The sequence below is a fragment of the Rutidosis leptorrhynchoides genome, chromosome 10, assembly GCF_046630445.1.
Source record: "Rutidosis leptorrhynchoides isolate AG116_Rl617_1_P2 chromosome 10, CSIRO_AGI_Rlap_v1, whole genome shotgun sequence".
NCBI lineage: Eukaryota > Viridiplantae > Streptophyta > Magnoliopsida > Asterales > Asteraceae > Rutidosis > Rutidosis leptorrhynchoides.
This window is the reverse complement of record NC_092342.1, coordinates 202,506,407-202,528,784: the sequence shown is the minus strand read 5'-3', so window position 1 is coordinate 202,528,784 and position 22,378 is coordinate 202,506,407. Positions and strand designations below refer to the sequence as shown.

Genomic DNA, 22,378 nt, shown 5'->3' with positions numbered 1-22,378 from the left:
AGATGCTAATTTCACTTTTAGACTTACAAAAAGCCTTGGGACCACGTTTATACATAAGTACAGCGCATCAACCATAAACTGATGAACAAAGCAGATGTACGATTCAAACCTTAGAAACCATAATACGAGTTTGTGTTATCAACTTCAAATTTACTTGAGAAAAGTACTTGCCTTTAGTCGAATTCTCTTACTACAAAAATTATCATTCGAGTATTAACGCCGCACCTTTCGAAGTTTTATGTGGCCGCAAATGTCGTTCTCTTAATTGTTAGGCCGAAGTAGGCGACAAGCAAATCCCCGGACCCGAACTCATTTATGAAATAACCGTTAAGATTGTTCAAATCCAAGAAAGGCTCAAGACGGCCCGTGATCGCCACTATGCCAATGTAAGACGTAAACCTCTCAATTTCCAAGTGAGTGACCGCGTAATGTTAAAAGTCTCACCTTGGAAAGGTGTAATTCGTATCGGGAAACGTGGAAAGCTAAATCCTTGATATTTTGATCCTTTTAAAATCTTGGAGCGTATTGTGCCCGTTGCTTACCGTTTCGAACTCCCAACTCAACCGAATTCCGTTCATCCTACATTCTGTGTATCAAACTTAAGGACGTGTCTTGCGCAACAAGAACTTGTTATCTTTTTCGATGAGCTTACTATCGATGACAACCATCACTTCCTAGGAGAACTGTGAATCTTGAAACCAAACTTTAAAATAACGTAAAATCCCGACCGTCAAAGTTCGTTGGAATGCCCACGGAAGTACCTTCACTCATTCGTAGAATTGGCAACGCAAGATTTCGAGGAAGAAACAATGACTACTACTTCCAACTAAATTTCGAGACGAAATTTCTTTTAAGGTGTAGGTAATGTAACATCCTGCCTTTTTCCGTTAAATTTATTTTAACACCGACTTTTTTTTTAGATAATATCTTTCGTTATCTAAATTCGTATCCCCCGTTAATAAGTGTTTCCAATATTTTTGTTATTTAATTATAAAATCTCTTGTTTACTCTAGCGTTTTTAAAATAATCCGTTTGGTTAATTCACGCACCCGCTTTTAAACTCGAGGGACTAAAGTTGCCAAGTGGGCAAACTAGTTGACTAGGTCATCTAGTCAACCCACCACCACCACCACCACTCATTCATTCACTCATCTCTTCACTCTTCCTCATACTTCCATTTTTACTCCCAACTCACATAATCAGAGATTTATCATCTAATTCGGATCTAGGAAGCTCACAACAAATCCGATTACATATTTGGAATCCTCTCTTCATCCTCTACAACTTGATACTAATTTCATCTTGTTTGGGTTACTTTTATAAAACTCTAGATTTCTCTAATTCATTTTATAGACTTGAAATGTTGTTAGTTAATGTCTATGGCTCGAGTCTAACATGAATATGTGATTTATTTGCTCGATCTTGTTATTTGACATAACAAGCATGAACACTTGAAATGGGTTAGTTAACTCTTTGATTTTGGTTGATTAAATGTTGTTAGATGTTAAACCTTATGTGTTAAAAGTGTTACTAGCATCATTAGCTTCATTTTGATATGTTGGATGACATGAAAACCTTACATTAACATGATTATCAATTTTGTGATTCTTGATTAGGGTTTGATAGATTTTAAAATGAACTTTTGATGCATTAAATACTTTATAATGTTATTGGTAAGTTTTTAGTTGTATTGTATGCATAATTACCTATGAAACGGCATGTCGTATATGTATATTGGTTTCCCGAATCATGAAATGCATTTTATGAAATTGAAACTTTGATAATAGACTTTTAACGATCTTTTGACGAGGTTTTTGTTGTTGTAAATGATGAACTTGATTGATGATATGAGTTTAGTTGTATTCCTTGTCAAAATACCTTTCCAACGATATAAGATACGTCTTAAGTGTTTTCGGTTCATAAATTGTGTTTGATTGAAGTTTGGCTCGACACTTAGAAAATTTTTAGCAACTCATCAGTTCTGTTGTTTTGGACGCCGTCCCAATCCTTGGACGCCATCCAGGCCTTCATTGCTGGACGCCGTCCATTCTTTTGGATGCCGTCCATTCATTTTGGACGCCGTCCAAATGAACTGCAGATTTCTGCCCAACTTGGTCATTCCACGTTTAATTCTAACTATGCTACGCAACTCCGATTAACATGAAACTTGGCCAACATGTTTATATATGATTACTAATTGAAGAAAAATTGTTGGATACCCGACCCGACCCCGTTGACTTTGATTTTGACTTTGACCAAGTTTGACTTTTAGTCAAACTTAACCAATACTTATACAATCGTTCTAACATGTTTTTATACATATATCTTGCATGAAACTTGACAACGTGATTCACATGCTGTGATAACCCGGAAATTTCCGACCAAATTTAAACTTTAATCTTTATATATTCCCGACACGATAAGAAAAGTTTGTAAGTTGAATCTCAAGAATTTTAAACTATGTTCATACATTCATTTAACCTCGACCAAATTCCAAAGATTCATGAACCATTATAGGAACGGATATGATTATATATGTATATATGTATAATTATAACTTGAAAACGTTAACAAGTATTAGACGTATAATACTTTACATGAACGTTGTTGTTTTAAAATATATTTAAAATAATTATCGACGGAATTAAAAGATAATATCAAATGATTGAATTATCAGATACATTGAATTATGATTACGAGTCCCTATTAGGAGGTCCACTTTGATTTAGAAAACTTTTCCTTTTTAACCATATTCGGAAAATGGTAAAGTGATTTTACAAATAAGAACAAAGTGTCAACTAACGAGAACTAGACAAGAGTTAGTGAAGATTCCTATTTGATTTTCAATTCATACCTTACAACATTTTCCTCTTGATGTTAATAAGATAACTATTATGACTATCATTTTAAAGTTGGAATGTGGAATGTAAATAACTTAGACATTGGGTATCGACATTTTACATTAAGGTGATTTCGTACGTTTGTCTAACCTTTGGATTTTATATCACGTTGCACCAATAAACGTTAAAAACTTGAAACCTTTGAAAAGTATATTTAATCTTACTTCTCTAAAATGTTTTACGATATAACAACTTCTTCTAATATAATCTTTTTAGTAAAATGATTATTAAATATACCTAATTTGGAAAACAAAGTTTTCATATTTATTTAATATTGTTTCAATCGAACAAAAACATTTTTTAAAGAACTTTATTAGTGAAACGTTTTATAAGATAAATTGTTCATAAGTTTTAAGAAACTTAATTAAAGCTTTGTATCATAAATTATATATATATATATATATATATATATATATATATATATATATATATATATATATATATATATATATATATATATATATATATATATATATATATATTGTTTCAAAAACGTAAAACGTGATACGATATAATATTTTCTATTACTTAAACGTTTTGAACTTTGAAATATAATTAGATAGATATTTCAATTATATATAAGATATACAAAATTATATTCTTAAGTAAGAATATATATATATATATATATATATATATATATATATATATATATATATATATATATATATATATATATATATATATATATATATATTACAAACGCGTTAATTTAAAACGTTTCAATATTATTAAACGTATTTTAATAAACAAACGAGACTATGATTTATAGAAGCAAATGACCACAACACTCAAATGCATAAATTATACTTCGTGTAATATTGTTTGTTAATGATTTAAGACTATATTTTGATAAGGGTACGAGTCACTAAACGTAAAAGGCTAGTTTTATCGGCGTACGAAACGTCATTCGAAAAACCGAAAGTAGGACATGAGTCGAGTGACAACGTACGAGACTTTGGAACAAAAATTACATTTTTACCAAGCTCGTAAAAATAATATATTATATAAATAATTATAGATTAAATATATATTATATAATTATATTTATAATTCGTGTGTTGGCAGCCTTAGCAAGCTGGATATGAGCTGGATGGGTGTGCCATGCGATCGCATGGCCTAACCATACTAAACCCATGCGATCGCATGGTGTAGTTGGTGGGCAAAGATGCTATAAATCAGTCGAGTTCGGTTCAGTGTACATTCACAAAATCTCTCGATCTCTCTCAAATATATATATATATATATATATATATATATATATAAATTATTATTATTATTATTATTACTATTATTATTATTATTATTATTATTATTATTATTATTATTATTATTATTATTATTATTATTATTATTAATCATATGATTATTATTAGTAGTATTAGGAGCGATATTATTAGTATTTATACATAAAATACTACGACGGAGTGTTGATTGATTAATTTTAAAAATGAGTTTTACGAGTGGGATATGACTATGGAAATTATAGGTTATAGCTATGGAGGTGATGGGTATGATTCATGGGTATGCTCGTGAGGTCAATTTAGTATTTATCATCTCTGTTGCGTCTACGTACCTTTCCTGCAATATTGAATCTCAATATTGATACGTAAGCGCTTATAATTTAATTTTTACACATTAATAGTGTATCCCTAACTAGTGCTCGAGAATATAGGATTATGCATGCTTGTACTTTTGATATTGCCGTTAGATAGGTTATGTTGAATCTTGAATTAGTTACATATGCGATTGAGATAAGGTATAAGATATGCATGTTGTTGGAAAACTAACGAAAATTTAAGAACTTTTCATTTAGATATCGAATGGTTTCGATGAACGAATTAGAAGTTATAGTCAATTGAAATTTGGTATTATTATTAAAAATGATTATTATTATCGTCGTTATTATCATCGTTCTAGTTTTTATATAATTATTATTATTATTATTATTATTATTATTATTATTATTATTATTATTATTATTATTATGATTATTATTATTATCATTATACATAAAAAGTATTATCATTAAAATTTGTTATTTCATTATTATTACTATCGTTATTATCATTAAAGTTATAATTAGTATTATTATTATCATTAAAATAGTTATTAGTATTAATATTGTCATAATATTTATTATTATTAGTATTATTATAATTAAAACTAATATAAGTAACACTTAATTATTATGATTACTATTATTATCATTAAAATGAACGTGACATAAAAGACGATTAAAAACTATTAAATGAATCAATTAGGAAATAATGAGTATGAGTATCATGATGAAATTAAAATATTGTAAGATATGAATTTAGATCATATTATTATTCTTATTATTTTTATCATTACTATTATTACTAAAAGTATTGATAATATTAAAACTATCATTTTAACAAAAATTATCATTTTAATAGAAATGTCATTTTATTATGAAATGTCATTATTATTATCATTTTAAATAAAATTATTATTTTAAAGTTAATATTAAAAAGTATCGTAAATATTAAAGTTATTATAATTAGAATTATCATTTTATCATAATATCAATTTGAGTAAATATAAAGATTGATATTTTTATTAATAGAATAATAATAATTATTATTACAAAATAATACAACGTTTACTTATTATTATTATCAATGTTATTTTATCAACTAAATATGTAATAAAAATAATATAATTACTTTAATAAAACCTATCATAATATTTTTTTATGATATTAAATGAACTTTAAAAATTTTATTACTTAAGATATATAAAAGTATATTTTTATATAAAGTTTTATTTATTAATAAATGAATTATATTATTTATTCTAATAAATCTTTTAAAAAAACTTAAAAATATAAAATGACGCTATTTAAACTATATTATAATCATGTATAATTTTGGAAATCAGTTTGAGTCAAATTCACTTTTGTTGACTTTTGCATATTAGTCTCGAGCATTAGGATTGTGGTACACTATGACTTGACCTAATTTGTTAGACAAATATTGACCAACACATATATATACATAATTAATTTAGGTTCGTGAATCCGAGGCCAACCTTGCACTTGTTCAATGACATTATATGTATTTTTACTACGAAATACAGTATGGTGAGTTTCATTTGCTCCCTTTTTAAATGCTTTTGCAATATATATTTTTGGGACTGAGAATACGTGCGCTTTTATAAATGTTTTACGAAATAGACACAAGTAATTGAAACTACATTATATGGTTGAATGGATCGAAGCCGAATATGCCCCTTTTAGCCTGGTAATCTAAGAATTAGGGAACATCACTAATTTTGAGAATTAGTGCACCCCTAATTGACGCGAATCCTAAAGATAGATCTATTGGGCCCAACAAGCCCCATTCTGGAATTTGGAATGCTTTAGTACTTCGAAATTTATCATGTCCGATGGGTGTCCCGGAATGATGGGGATATTCTATATGCATCTTGTTAATGTCGGTTACCAGGTGTTCAATCCATATGAATGATTATTTTTGTCTCTATGCATGGGACGTATTTTTATGAGAAATGGAAATGAAAATCTTGTGGTCTATTAAAATGATGAAAATGAATGCTTATGATAAACTAATGAACTCACCAACTTTTTGGTTGACACTTTAAAACATGTTTATTCTCAGGTATAAAAGAAATCTTCCGCTGTGCATTCGCTTGTTTTAAAGATATTACTTGGAGTCTTTCATGGCATATTTCGAAGAACGTTGCATTCGAGTCATTGAGTTCATCAAAGATTACTATTAAGTCAATTTATAATTGGATAATGGATATTATGAAATGGTATGCATGCCTGTCAATTTTTGATGTAAAGAAAGTTTGTCTTTTAAAAACGAATACAATATTTGTAAAATGTATCATATAGAGGTCAAATACCTCGCGATGTAATCAACTACTGTGAATCGTTTATAATGTATATGAACGGGTCCTTTCAGTTGGTATCAAAGCGGTGGTCTTAGTGAACCAGGTCTGCATTAGTGTGTCTAACTGATAAGTCGTTAGGATGCATTAGTGAGTCCGGACTTCGACCGTGTCTGCATGTCAAAAGTTTTGCTTATCATTTCTAGTCGGAAATCATCTGCTTATCATCCTTAGGAAATTACCTGCTTATCATTATTAGTCTAGACACGTCTTGGTACATTAACTGCATGAGTAGTGTATAGACAAATTTCATATCTTAGCGTATCTGCTAAATCATATCTTATCGTATCTGTTACTTTAAACTTTGCCTGACATATCCCACAAATTCCTCCGTAATCTATGAAATCTTTTGATCTATATATATAGATATCCTATGTAAATAGAATATCACCCGATAGCCGGAAAATCATTTTATATCGAAAAATCCTTTATCCAATCATACGAAATGGAATTTGTCATCAGTTCAAGTCACTCGAATTCCGAAATGGAATCTCACTCAAGTTCCGAAAGCAGTGTGACTGGAATGGATCAACCAATCAGTCATCACCTATTCTGGATGAATTGGGGATGGGTTCGTAGCCTCCTCAATCATTGGAGACAAGAAGAAGGCTATCCTTTCCATCCACCACATTGTCCTCTTGACGAAGAACCTGAAGCACTTACCGGTGAACCAGTCCGAAACACCATTTTCTCTCCCATTTCCAGAGTATCTTGTCAAGATTATATATTACATCAAATTTTAGATTTTATTTATCCGCTCGTCCTAGCCGACAATCACCCTAGTGTAATAGAAGAAGTCAACGAGCTTCGCGCTCAGGTAGTGGCTTTGGAGAATATGGTGCAGAGATTACAAACACCAGCAGCAGCACCATCAGCTTAACCAGTACCACCATCATCAACGCTAACAGTACCATTACCACCTCCAACTACAACAGCGTCGTAAACCTCAACTTCACAATCTGTCCCACGAGCATCAACGTCATACGCACCATAGATACCAAGGAGTACCAACAACGATGACTGACGAAGTATTAATTCATAACTTCATTGGAGAAACATTTCGCGGAGATTATGTAATCTCTAAAGTCTTAGAGATTATCTAATCTAGCCCTAACCATAAATCAGTTAAGCGAACCAAAATGATAGAAGGAAGAGTAGAAACCCTGACAAAAATGGTGTGTGATTAACAAGCTAAACTTATTTTACCAACAACATCAACAGTACCGTCAGCGTCACCAGCATCGTCAGTACAGTCAACATCAGAATCTACAACACCTGTAACATCACAAACTCCGTCAGTTCAAGAATCACTGTGGACATCATTACGAATCAATAACGCGTATATTGTATTAACGAGTTATGAAGAATTAACTCATTCCCGCTGAAGAAATTATATGTATATTTTATATATATATATATATATATATATATATATATATATATATATATATATATATATATATATATATATATATATATATATATATATATATATATATATATATATATTGAAATAAAAAATAAATCTTTCCGTGCTAAGCCATTGTGTGTGAATCTTAACTACTCGGTTAATTCATATTACAAATATGCAATAATGTACGTTCTTCGCCCACAACTTAACCATCGTTAACTACAATCTCTGTCTCAATTCAACAAATTCCAATTCCTAATAAATCTAGTATATATTTGATTTTACACTTTCATCATCGATGTAACCGAAACTTTTCAGATAACATCATTCGTACTTTGCGAAGTTCACAAGAATTTAACGAAAACCAACATCACGCCTCAACAAATAACGAAGTATTGATTCATAATTCCAATATTATTGAAGAAATACTTATGTAATCTCTAAAGCCTTCAAGGGATTATTCAATTCTAGTTCCAACCGTAAATCGAATGAGTTTAATTTAGTATTAATTCATTAAAATCTATGTTACATCTAAGGAGAATATATACATATATATTTTCATAAAGACTGTAATAAAATTTTTATGTACAAAAATATTAATTGTGAAATTTTTTAACGGGTAGGTAATACCCGAGATATATATATATATATATATATATATATATATATATATATATATATATATATATATATATATATATATATATATATATATATATATATATATATTCACAATTAATATGTTACATTCTTCGAATCAGATTAAGTAAATTATCAACTATACTTCCTACTTTCACAATAATATACATTCCTTTATAGAAATCAAAACAACCATACTCATTCAAACCTAATTACATATTCTGATTTTGAAACCTCAGAATTCAATTCGAGATATAACCGATACCATCACTTTTAGAATCCTACATCTTTCAAAGATATACTTTGACTTCAAAACTGTGTTAGAACATCAAATGTATATTAACGATTACAATCTGTGTTCAAACCCTTCGAAAATTTCTGAAGACACTTCAAATAATGAGCAATCGAGATGATGATTCAACCACATATTATCCACAGTTATGTACTTAAAAAGCTCTCAAAACCAAAGTCATAATTCAACACATATCTGTGTCAGATCCTTTGGCATTTATTAGCAAAAATAACTTTGCAATTCCTTTTCAGAGTAGAAAATTCTATCACAGCTCCATCAAGACAACTTCGATTTTTCATTCGGAGTAGCCTTATCATAATCTTGATATATATGTTGCCCTTTTGCCATTGTTAACGGGGAACCTTTCATATCTCGCCACATTAGCAAAAACTTATCAGCAACCGTAATGATCTGAGATTTTCCGAAAAGTCATTATATTTATCAAAACCCCATCATTTACTCATCTGCCTCTTGTAACGAGAATTTCCATACGAATCATTGGGAATTAGCATTCAGTATTTTGAAATCTCGCAGGATGTTGATGCCAACAGTTATACATATAACGTCTATCTCCAAGGCTTACATACTTCGAATGTGAAGTTTCTGAAAAACACCCTGAATTGCGGAATAATTCTTGAAATGTTGATGAAGCAGCAAAAATTATAAAACAACTTTAACAGTAAAAAGTTTGATGATAATGAATAGTGTGCTGGCAAAGCGCAGAAAAAGAGAAGTTTTGGAACTGGAAAACGGATTGAGCAAAGTATGAAAGAGGCTGTGGACAAATCACAAGGACAAAACCTACATTCAAAGAATCCAAATGATTCAGTATCTACTGAAGTCATTAACAAATATCTTGCTCCTGATCATAAACCCCTGCGAACAATATTCTTCATCATCCTCTGATATTAGAAATCCTAAAATATCATCATTTCTTTCATTATAAATATCCTCCATATTTCTGAAGATATTTTCATAATTATTCTTATCTGAAATCATTTACCTCTTCGCGCTATCCGTATTACATCATAAAAGAAACTATTTTAGTTTCTAAATTCTGAAACATTCGAGTTTAAAGTAGGAATATTTTTGAAGTAGTGTTGGGAGCTGAAGCATGAATTAGTATAATATAATGACACTTGATCAACGTGATTATATTACAGTAATTCATGCTGAGTTTCTAAATGGAACGTGATGAGTCACAGATCATAACGTCATCATGTGTCATGTTACACGACTTTTGTATTCTATTTAACCTCTAAAATATCAAGAAAATATTTTCTTGATGATTCGGTCTTTTCCAGGATATTCTGGTAATTTGACAAAACAAGATTGTGCCATTACCATTTCCTTCTTAGAACATTAACAATGTTCATTCTGAAATTTATATCTGCAAATTATGGACCATTATAAGTGGTACTTACTCGCAAGAAGAAGAAACGAAAGGACAAAGCTCCGAAACAGAAATTGGGGTATAAATCGCAGCAAATAAAAGAAAGCATTAACTAGAGATGATTTTGATTATGGGAGACAGAAGCAGGGACATCGAAATATAAGTAAAGATATAAAACCCAACAACCACCCAGAAATTATAAACCGTATATATCAATACATATAGCAATATAAAGACACGGGAGAACTAAAAACACTATAAAACCAAGTGTATAGTAAAAGTAAATAGATTCTTCCGGTGGTAGATGAAAAAGAAGAATGACCGATATGAAGGTTAGGAATATATCAAGAAGCAGAACTGGATTAGTGCTTTAAAGTATGAGTTAGAAATAATGGAAGGTGTGAGTTAAAAGGAAACGAAGGAGGTGGATTTATAGTAAAATATCCGATAAAGAAATCAAAACAGATGATCACATTTAAAGCAGATCCTAATTCCCTTGATTATCGAAGAATCAAATACTATTACGAAGATTTTCTCCAAATCTCTTGAACTTGGAAATCAATTCTATCTACGTCAAAAGATATGACAATCTATACCTACTCATTTCACTCTTTTGGTAATAGCTTCACTCGTACTCTTCACAAAATTAAATGATTTTATCCATATTACTCAATGATGATAAAACCCTAATCTTCAGCTTATATGCGTCATGAAAACATACTTATTGTCAGCCATGACCATCCCAATCAAATTTCGGGACGAAATTTCTTTAACGGGTAGCTACTGTGACAACTCAGAAATTTCCGACCAAATTTAAACTTTAATCTTTATATATTCCCGACACGATAAGCAAAGTTTGTAAGTTGAATCTCAAGAATTTTAAACTGTGTTCATATATTCATTTAACCTCGACCAAATTCCAAAGATTCACAAACCATTATAGGAACGGATATGATTATATATGTATATATGTATATATTATAACTTGAAAACGTTAACAAGTATTAGACGTATAATACTTTACATGAACGTTGTTGTTTTAAAATATATTTAAAATAATTATCGACGGAATTAAAAGATAATATCAAATGATTGAATTATCAGATACATTGAATTATGATTACGAGTCCCTATTAGGAGGTCCACTTTGATTTAGAAAACTTTTCCTTTTTAACCATATTCGGAAAATGGTAAAGTGATTTTACAAATAAGAACAAAGTGTCAACTAACGAGAACTAGACAAGAGTTAGTGAGGATTCCTATTTGATTTTCAATTCATTCCTTACAACATTTTCCTCGTGATGTTAATAAGATAACTATTATGACTATCATTTTAAAGTTGGAATGTGAAATGTAAATAACTTAGACATTGGGTAACGACATTTTACATTAAGGTGATTTCGTATGTTTGTCTAACCTTTGGACTTTATATCACGTTGCACCAACAAACATTAAAAACTTGAAACCTATGAAAAGTATATTTAATCTTACTTCTCTAAAATGTTTTACGATATAACAACTTCTTCTAATATAATATTTTTAGTAAAATGATTCTTAAATATACTTAATTTGGAAAACAAAGTTTTCATATTTATTTAATATTGTTTCAAACGAACAAAAACAATTTTTAAAGAACTTTATTAGTAAAACGTTTTATAAGATAAATTGTTCATAAGTTTTAAGAAACTTAATTAAAGCTTTGTATCATAAATTATATATATATATATATATATATATATATATATATATATATATATATATATATATATATATATATATATATATATATATATATATATATATATATATATATATATATATATATTGTTTCAAAAACGTAAAACGTGATACGATATAATATTTTCTATTACATAAATATTTTGAACTTTGAAATATAATTAGATAGATATTTCAATTATATATAAGATATACAAAATTATATTCTTAAGTAAGAATATATATATATTTTACAAACATGTTAATTTAAAACGTTTCAATATTATTAAACGTATTTTAATAAACAAACGAGACTTTGATTTATAGAAGCAAATGACCACAACACTCAAATGCATAAGTTATACTTTGTGTAATATTGTTTATTAATGATTTAAGACTATATTTTGATAAGGGTACGAGTCACTAAATGTAAAAGGCTAGTTTTCTCAGCGTACGAAACGTCATTCGAAAAACCGAAAGTGGGACATGAGTCGAGAGACAACATACGAGACTTTGGAACAAAAATTACATTTTTACCATGCTCGTAAATATAATATATTATATAAATAATTATAGGTTAAATATATATTATATAATTATATTTATAATTCGTGTGTCGGCAGCCTTAGTAAGCTGGATATGAGCTGGATAGGTGTGCCATGCGATCGCATGGTCTAACCACACTAAACCCATGCAATCGCATGGTGTAGTTGGTGGGAAAAGTTGCTATAAATCAGTCGAGTTCGGTTCAGTGTACATTCACAAAATCTCTCGATCTCTCTCAAATATATATATATATATATATATATATATATATATATATATATATATATATATATATATATATATATATATATATATATATATATATATATATATTAATTATTATTATTATTAATCATATGATTATTATTAGTAGTATTAGGAGCGATATTATTAGTATTTATACATAAAATACTACGACGAAGTGTTGATTGATTAATTTTAAAAATGAGTTTTACGAGTGGGATATGACTAAGGAAATTATGGGTTATAGCTATGGAGGTGATGGGTATGGTTCATGGGTATGCTCGTGAGGTCAATTTAGTGTTTATCATCTCCGTTGCGTCTACGTACCTTTCCTGCAATATTGAATCTCAATATTGATACGTAAGCGCTTATAATTTAATTTTTACACATTAATAGTGTATCCCTAACTAGTGCTCGAGAATATAGGATTATGCATGCTTGTACTTTTGATATTGTCGTTAGATAGGTTATGTTGAATCTTGAATTAGTTACATATGCGATTGAGATAAGGTATAAGATATGCATGTTGTTGGAAAGCTAACGAAAAATTAAGAACTTTTCATTTAGATATCGAATGATTTCGATGAACGAATTAGAAGTTATAGTCAATTGAAATTTGGTATTATTAATAAAAATGATTATTATTATCGTCGTTATTATCATCGTTCTAGTTTTTACATAATTATTATTATTATTATTATTATTATTATTATTATTATTATTATTATTATTATTATTATTATTATTATTATTATTATTATTATTATTATTATTATTATCATTATCCATAAAAAGTATTATCATTAAAAATTGTTATTTCATTATTATTACTATCGTTATTATCATTAAAGTTATAATTAGTATTATCATTATTATTAAAATAGTTATTAGTATTAATATTATCATAATATTTATTATTATTAGTATTATTATAATTAAAACTAATATAAGTAACACTTAATTATTATGATTACTATTATTATCATTAAAATGAACGTGACATAAAAGACGATTAAAAACTATTAAATGAATCAATTAGGAAATAATGAGTATGAGTATCATGATGAAATTAAAATATTGTAAGATATGAATTTAGATCAAATTATTATTCTTATTATTTTTTATCATTACTATTATTACTAAAAGTATTGATAATATTAAAACTATCATTTTAACAAAAATTATCATTTTAATAGAAATGTCATTTTATTATGAAATATCATTATTATTATCATTTTAAATAAAATTATTATTTTAAAGTTAATATTAAAAAGTATCGTAAATATTAAAGTTATCATAATTAGAATTATCATTTTATCATAATATCAATTTGAGTAAATAAAATATTGATATTTTTATTAATAGAATAATAATAATTATTATTACAAAATAATACAACTTTTACTTATTATTATTATCAATGTTATTTTATCAAATAAATATGTAATACAAATAATATAATTACTTTAATAAAACCTATCATAATATTTTTTTTTATGATATTAAATGAACTTTATAAATTTTATTACTTAAGATATATAAAAGTATGTTTTTATATAAAGTTTTATTTATTAATAAATGAATTATATTATTTACTCTAATAAATCTTTTAAAAAAACTTAAAAATATAAAATGACGCTATTTAAACTATATTATAATCATGTATAATTTTAGAAATCAGTTTGAGTCAAATTGACTTTTGTTGACTTTTGCATATTAGTTTTGAGCATTGGGATTGTGGTACACTATGACTTGACCTAATTTGTTAGACAAATATTGACCAACACATATATATACATAATTAATTTAGGTTCGTAAATTCGAGGCCAATCTTGCACTTGTTCAATGACGTTATATGTATTTTTACTATGAAATACAGTATGGTGAGTTTCATTTGCTCCCTTTTTAAATGCTTTTGCAATATATATTTTTGGGACTGAGAATACGTGTGCTTTTATAAATGTTTTACGAAATAGACACAAGTAATCGAAACTACATTATATGGTTGAATGGATCGAAGCCGAATATGCCCCTTTTAGCCTGGTAATCTAAGAATTAAGGAACATCACTAATTTTGAGAATTAGCGCGCCCCTAATTGACGCAAATTCTAAAGATAGATCTATTGGACCCAACAAGCCCCATTCTGGAATTTGGAATGCTTTAGTACTTCGAAATTTATCATGTCCGATGGGTGTCCCGGAATGATGGGGATATTCTATATGCATCTTGTTAATGTCGGTTACCAGGTGTTCAATCCATATGAATGATTATTTTTGTCTCTATGCATGGGACGTATTTTTATGAGAAATGGAAATGAAAATCTTGTGATCTATTAAAATGATGAAAATGAATGATTATGATAAACCAATGAACTCACCAACCTTTTGGTTGACACTTTAAAGCATGTTTATTCTCAGGTATAAAAGAAATCTTCCGCTGTGCATTTGCTTGTTTTAAAGATATTACTTGGAGTTTTTCATGGCATATTTCGAAGAACGTTGCATTCGAGTCATTGAGTTCATAAAAGATTACTATTAAGTCAATTTATAATTGGATAATGGATATTATGAAATGGTATGCATGCCTGTCAATTTTCGATGTAAAGAAAGTTTATCTTTTAAAAACGAATACAATGTTTGTAAAATGTATCATATAGAGGTCAAATACCTCGCGATGTAATCAACTACTGTGAATCGTTTATAATGTATATGAACGGGTCCATTCACATGCTATATAATCGAGTCGTAACGAGCCATAGGACTAATTGAACACATTTCGACCGACCTTGTGTCTTACCCGGTATTGATATAACTTACTTGTTTAGGTCAAAACTAAACAACTTTCATTGCACAACGTTTAATTACAAGTACTTTGGCATGCAACTACGGTGAGATCATAGTCCCATCTTTTCAACAACTTTTATACTTTTAAATCATGGGATGAGAATACGTATCATACTTTTATGCTTTAAACACAAGTACGAAAACAAACATTCCACAGTGAGTTCGAACAAAAAGCCTCAATTCAATTATCATTAGTTACACTTGTAGGGTGTAAACGTGAACTTATGTTGTGTGGATCCATTCGGGCTTGACGCGCCCTCATTCGGACGGTTCGCTACCGTTAGCGGATGGAATATATTTTCGGGTATAGTGTATGTTCTAACACTACGTAGCAGGGTACAAAACAGTTAATTCTTGATAATTGGGTGCTCCCGAACGTACTTTTAGAATGCAAACGATTTGGATAATCAACTTTATGGAAATACTAAATCTTGTGGTTCAAAACAACGTTTACAAATACACCTATGATTTCACCAACGTTTTTCGTTGACAGTTTTCTATATGTTTCTCAGGTTCATACTTGGCTACTTGATACATGCTTCCGCACACTTTGATTACTTGCTTGGGGTCAAGCATACATGCATACGCTAGTGATAGTACCTTTGGATTCAAACTTAAAGCATATATACTTACGATTTTTATAGCAAATCGTGATTTTCAACTTATATTATGTCGCAAGTTATTTCAATTATACTTGATAGTTTTGTAAACTTATTTTCGAACTGTTTGGTAACTTAAAACTTTGCAAGTCATATACGTTTCAAATGAATGCGACATAATTTTGGTCAAACGCGTCTCATTTAGGGACTATGACCACTTAACGGGACCTAAGTTAACGGCGCCGTCAATGGCGATTTTGATGGGTCGTTATATTGTACACCTTTACTCAAACTTCATTGCTATCAGATAAGTCACTCTGATGATCTGTTGTTACCAGACGCTCAGGACTCTTGACCAGAATCTAAGTCTTGGCATTCGAGATCTACAAACGGTTCCCATAAGGTAACAAGGACCACCCTAGGCCGTAAGTAGCGGTGAGGTTCGTATATAGGGCACATTATCTATATAACCTTCACGTTAAATTTAAGTCATAACCTATGTTATTATATATTATATCATATTTGTTTATTAATGACTCAATATTTATTTAAATCATACTTATAATAAAAGTATTAATAATTACCCTATAATGTATTACTATAGTTAGTATTATAAATTTATAATTATTATATAATAACCAAAGTATTCTATTAATAATTAAATATAATTATTATATTTATTTATTTATTTATAATTTATAATTATATTATTATCTTTAATCACTTTTAAATTAAGTAAATATCTAAATTACTTTAAAAATAATATCCCTTATTTTTCTACTCATCAAAATAGGTAAGATAATCATATAAAAACTTTAGATAAGATTTTATCTTATTTAATATTTATTTATGTATTTATTTCCTTATTTATTTCCGGTTTACATCTAATACAAGTTTAATTATGGAATAAATATAAATTCGATCCAAAAATATAATTTTATAATTTGTACAAATTCCTACAAGTTTATTAAACTTAGAAAAATTTTATATATATTTTTATTATTATTCTATATATTTATTATGAATTTTATCCCTTTTACAAGATTAATTACTAGATAATTCGTATTTAATTATAAATAATATTCCAATAATTTCAAAAATTATTTTTATAAGCCCTAACACCGTTCTAAACAGTTTTTATAAGTTTATTATTATTTTTGATGTTTTACACAATTTCTATCCTTTTATTTATATTTATCATATCCGAATAATAAGTAAATATAGATTAAATATCTATAATAATATATAATTCAAATTTTCAACTCTAATAACTTTTATAAACTAAATACATTCTGTAAAAATTATTTTTATAATTTTTATGTGTTTAAATTATTTAAATCCAATTCTTTATACATATATATATATATATATATATATATATATATATATATATATATATATATATATATATATATATATATATATATATATATATATATATATACACCGAATACATAATAATGAAAATAATTATTCTACCGACCAAAATAATATATAAAAATATTTTTTACCTTAGAATATTAATAATAAAAGTTTTCATAAGTAGATATATTTTTATTATATTCGTTTTCTATTTATTCCAATTTTTATTGATTTTCGATTTACAAAAGCAATATTAATCTATGTACTGACCTAAATAATTAAGTTTGATACTCCACTTTAATGGAAAAATAATTATATAATTCATATAGCCTTTTTCCTATTTTTTATAAATAATTACATATACCGTATACATATATACTTAATAAACTGTTTTTAATTAATTAAAAATATAAAAACAAATTAATAATTAGTAACATTATTTTTTCTAGATCTTATATTACTTATTAGTAATTATCATGCGCAATATATAATTTATAAAACTCGTTATATATTTATTACATATTTATTTATCCATCGGCCGAATAGAACACAAACAATTTTACAAAAATTAGTAAATCGATTCATAAATCTGAAAAATTATTTTTTTTATAAACTTTATTAATCATATAGCTAATTATCATGTATTTTAGAATAATTTTATTTATTTTAGTTTGAGTTTCTGCTGACCGAAATAAAAAGAAAGAAAAAAATCAAAAAAATAAAGAAAATAAAAAGAAAAGAAAATCTTACAAATATATTAGGGTTTTGAAGGAGCTCCCAATTTGTGAATGAGAAATTATGAAAACATATGGGGGTATTTATAAGCTTAAAAAACTTGGACTCCAAGAAAATACACATTCCCTTTTTAAATCAAATACAACTTAATTCCCCCTTTTTTTTTATTCGATCGACTCCATATATATATATATATATATATATATATATATATATATATATATATATATATATATATATATATATATATATATATATATATATATATATATATTTAAATATTATGGAATACTCTAGAAGTATATATATTTTGCTATCTTTTTATTATTTTACATATATATATATATATATATATATATATATATATATATATATATATATATATATATATATATATATATATATATATCGATTTATATATATATATATATATATATATATATATATATATATATATATATACATATATATATATATACATATATACATTTTATAACTTTTAATAATTTTGCACAAAACTTATACATTTTATATATATACAAATAATTACATATTCATTTACATTTTATATATATTACCTACAAATTAATACATAATATTTACATTTAATAATTATAATAGTATTATTAGAATTAGGGTTTAAGGTTTATATTTAAAATTTAGGGTTAGGGTTAGAGTAATAATTAGGATCATTTAATACGAGTATTAATTATAGTTCATTAATCGTAAGCGGATAATAACCCTAAATCGAATACACAGAGGGACAAATGAAAACCCTAAGGGTATTTTAGTCATTACAGAATGGAAAAATGAGGGTTGTTATATTATTTTTCCACCCAGAGTGAAACACTCTCAAGAGTAGCGAAAGTCACCCCTCTCTTTATTCGACGGATAAAGAGATTGCTTCCGAGAGGACCTCCGGCCTTTAAGTAGGAATTTTTTTTTTAAAAATAAAAATACTAAAATAAAAATAATAATAATTGACGCCATGAAAATAGTAGAATCAAATTTTCATGGGTTTTAAATCCTGCCTGGAATTTAAATTAGGCTCTAAGAGTCAGTCAAGTCGCCAATAAATCGACGATTGTTGTCGCCTCAATAGGCTCAAACTGCAGATATTGAAGTATATGTAATTTGTATATATTAATCTTGTGGTTTTTGTAATGATTACGAAGTAGTCACTTAACAAGTTGGACAAGCTTCTTGGTAGAAACATCAATGCTGGTAAGCATCATCCATATTAATCATCGGGTCATAATAGTTACTGTTTTATTATTGGGACAATTCGATATATAAAATTATTATAATATTTTCTTTTACTTTGTAATCAAACGAACATTATTATATATAAAGCTACTTAACTGGAACCATCACAATTTCGATAATGCCCATACAAAAGTGCCCACGAAATCGCAGGCCTTAAGCTAGTTATATAATATAATAACAACTTAAAGGTATCTACAAAGGGAGATGATTCTCACAAACGACTTTTTGATCCATGTACACTTTTATCTCATAAAATCACAGTTATGTCCATAGAGAGTTAACTTATATTATTATTGTAAGTATAATTAAGAGTAAAATAGGTAATTACGTGTACATTGATCAAAAAGTGGTGTGTTGAGATCATCTCCCATCCAGAAATTATGTATGCATAGTACAATATTATAAACACAATGGTCATCACATAATTTTATATTGATATATTGATACAATATTATACATTCTTTTAATGTAAACGAAGTGTAACAATAAACAATTCAAGTATTTATTCGGCTACGAACAGTATATGATCTGTTTAAGCAAGTTTGATAAGTAAGCCGATTAAAAGCGTATCAGGTAGGTAAAATATATACGAAACTGAAATAAGTAAACATATCACACCAATCATGATAATCTAACTATAAGCATACATAACAAATAATTAGATTATTAACAGAAAATTAAAACGATCGGGATTATTAACTGAAAATTAAAACGACCGGGTTGAACCAGACTTGTTCCCTTAAGCAGATTCTTCGTCTGTTCCTAGAGTACACCGGTCCGAAGTAGCGTACTGTCGGACTTTAACACTTGCTTGAAAAGTAACCGAAATGGGGAAACCTTGTTGCAGCTGAAAAGAAACTCATATCATATAGCATGCTTATCTAAACTCCAAAGGCTTTATTTATAGTGGATATCAATCCCCTTGGTTTGTTCCCACTTTCGATGTGGGACAACTTAAAAGCCCTTTAGAATTTGCACGAAACGCACAACTTTGAGACTCGATATCTCATTATCTTTATTCCGTTTTGGACACACTTTAGTTCGTTATAAAGCACTACAAAACCCACTAAATCATCATTAATATTGACTACTCATATCATATATTAAGTAGTGTCCAAAGTTGGTGAACACTTTTTAACCAATTTTTCCAACAGATCAAGGACGGAGGATAGTTAAGACATGAGGGGGTTCCGGCCACCCCCAAAACTTTTGTTCTTATGATAATCTTACTGTTTCTTGAAACTGGATATAAAAATTCTACTATTGAGCCCCTCTGATTAAGCTACCGACTTTGAGGCTTGAGGTTTTGAGATACTTGGGTTTTAATATCCTAAAAAGAATTCCACTCTAGCTTCCTCTAGTCTTGCACAACATTAAAATTTTTTTACTATTGAGAAATCCTACTTTTATTGTACTAATTCAATTTATATGCACTTTTATTTTCCAGTGGTATTTTTAATCTTATTTTAATATTTTATTAGTTAACTTGGATTTAATGATATTTGATGATTTTTAACTTTATGGATACTTTATTTGTATATATGAACTATATGTTTTGCTTGACTTATTTCGGCCCCTTTATGTTAATCATTAAGCTCCGTCCCTGCAACAGATACTTCGTCGACAATCTCTAGCCTCGTCGTGTCATCTCTACTACAAAATCCCGCTGCCCATGCTGCAGCAAAGTTTGCAGCTACGTTCTGGCATGTAGTAGCAAATACGCAAGCTTTTTCTGGAGATTCCTTTTCACGAGAACTTGAGAATCCTAGCATGGTGGCAGCCATTGCAGGTGCTGCTGTAGCAGCTGCAACTGCGTGGTGGGCAGCTCATGGTCTGATTCCTGTTTGTTGTCCTTTTAACCCAGGTTATTCTTCTTCTAATGGTCTATTTTCACCGATAAATAAGAAACATTAACAGTAGCCGATAATGAAAGAGAGAAGGCTCTTGAATCACAACAAGAGAAGCTTGATGCAGAAAAGAGTCAAGATCAGCTGTCTTCGTCGTCAGAAGATATAAGGTCAAATACCAAACTATGTCCAGGTAATGACACTAATGAAAAAATGCAAGTGGCTGCTGAGCTTCAAGATTTAGACAAGACTAATGTTCGGAAACAAGTTGACCGATCTTCTTGTGGATCGAACACCACTTCCAGCAGTGAAATCGAAAACGGATGGTTTAGAGAAACATGGAAAAGATAAGGACGAAGGTTAAGGATTAGATGTGAATCTTCCATGCAATGACTTTCATTTCCGTAAAAGTAGACCAACCGTTACCACCAGTGAATCATGGAAGGAGGTCTCCGAAGAGGCAATTAAGTAACTCTAATTATCTTTTTTAATAGTTAATAGTAATTATTATATATAGACAAGAGATTCTTGGTACTAGAAACTGAGATGGAAAGGTAACATCAGTGAGAAACTATAGGATGATGAACTTTGATTTAGGGGAAATTGTTGGAAAATTTGGATGGAAAGTATGTTCCATCAATTTTTTGGA

At 28.1% G+C, this 22,378-nt stretch overlaps 1 pseudogene; it reads left to right on the top strand.

Annotated features, from left to right (window-relative positions):
• Positions 1-22,080, top strand: part of LOC139870753 (uncharacterized) — a 67,201-nt pseudogene extending 45,121 nt beyond the window's left edge.
• Positions 22,081-22,378: the final 298 nt, after the last annotated feature.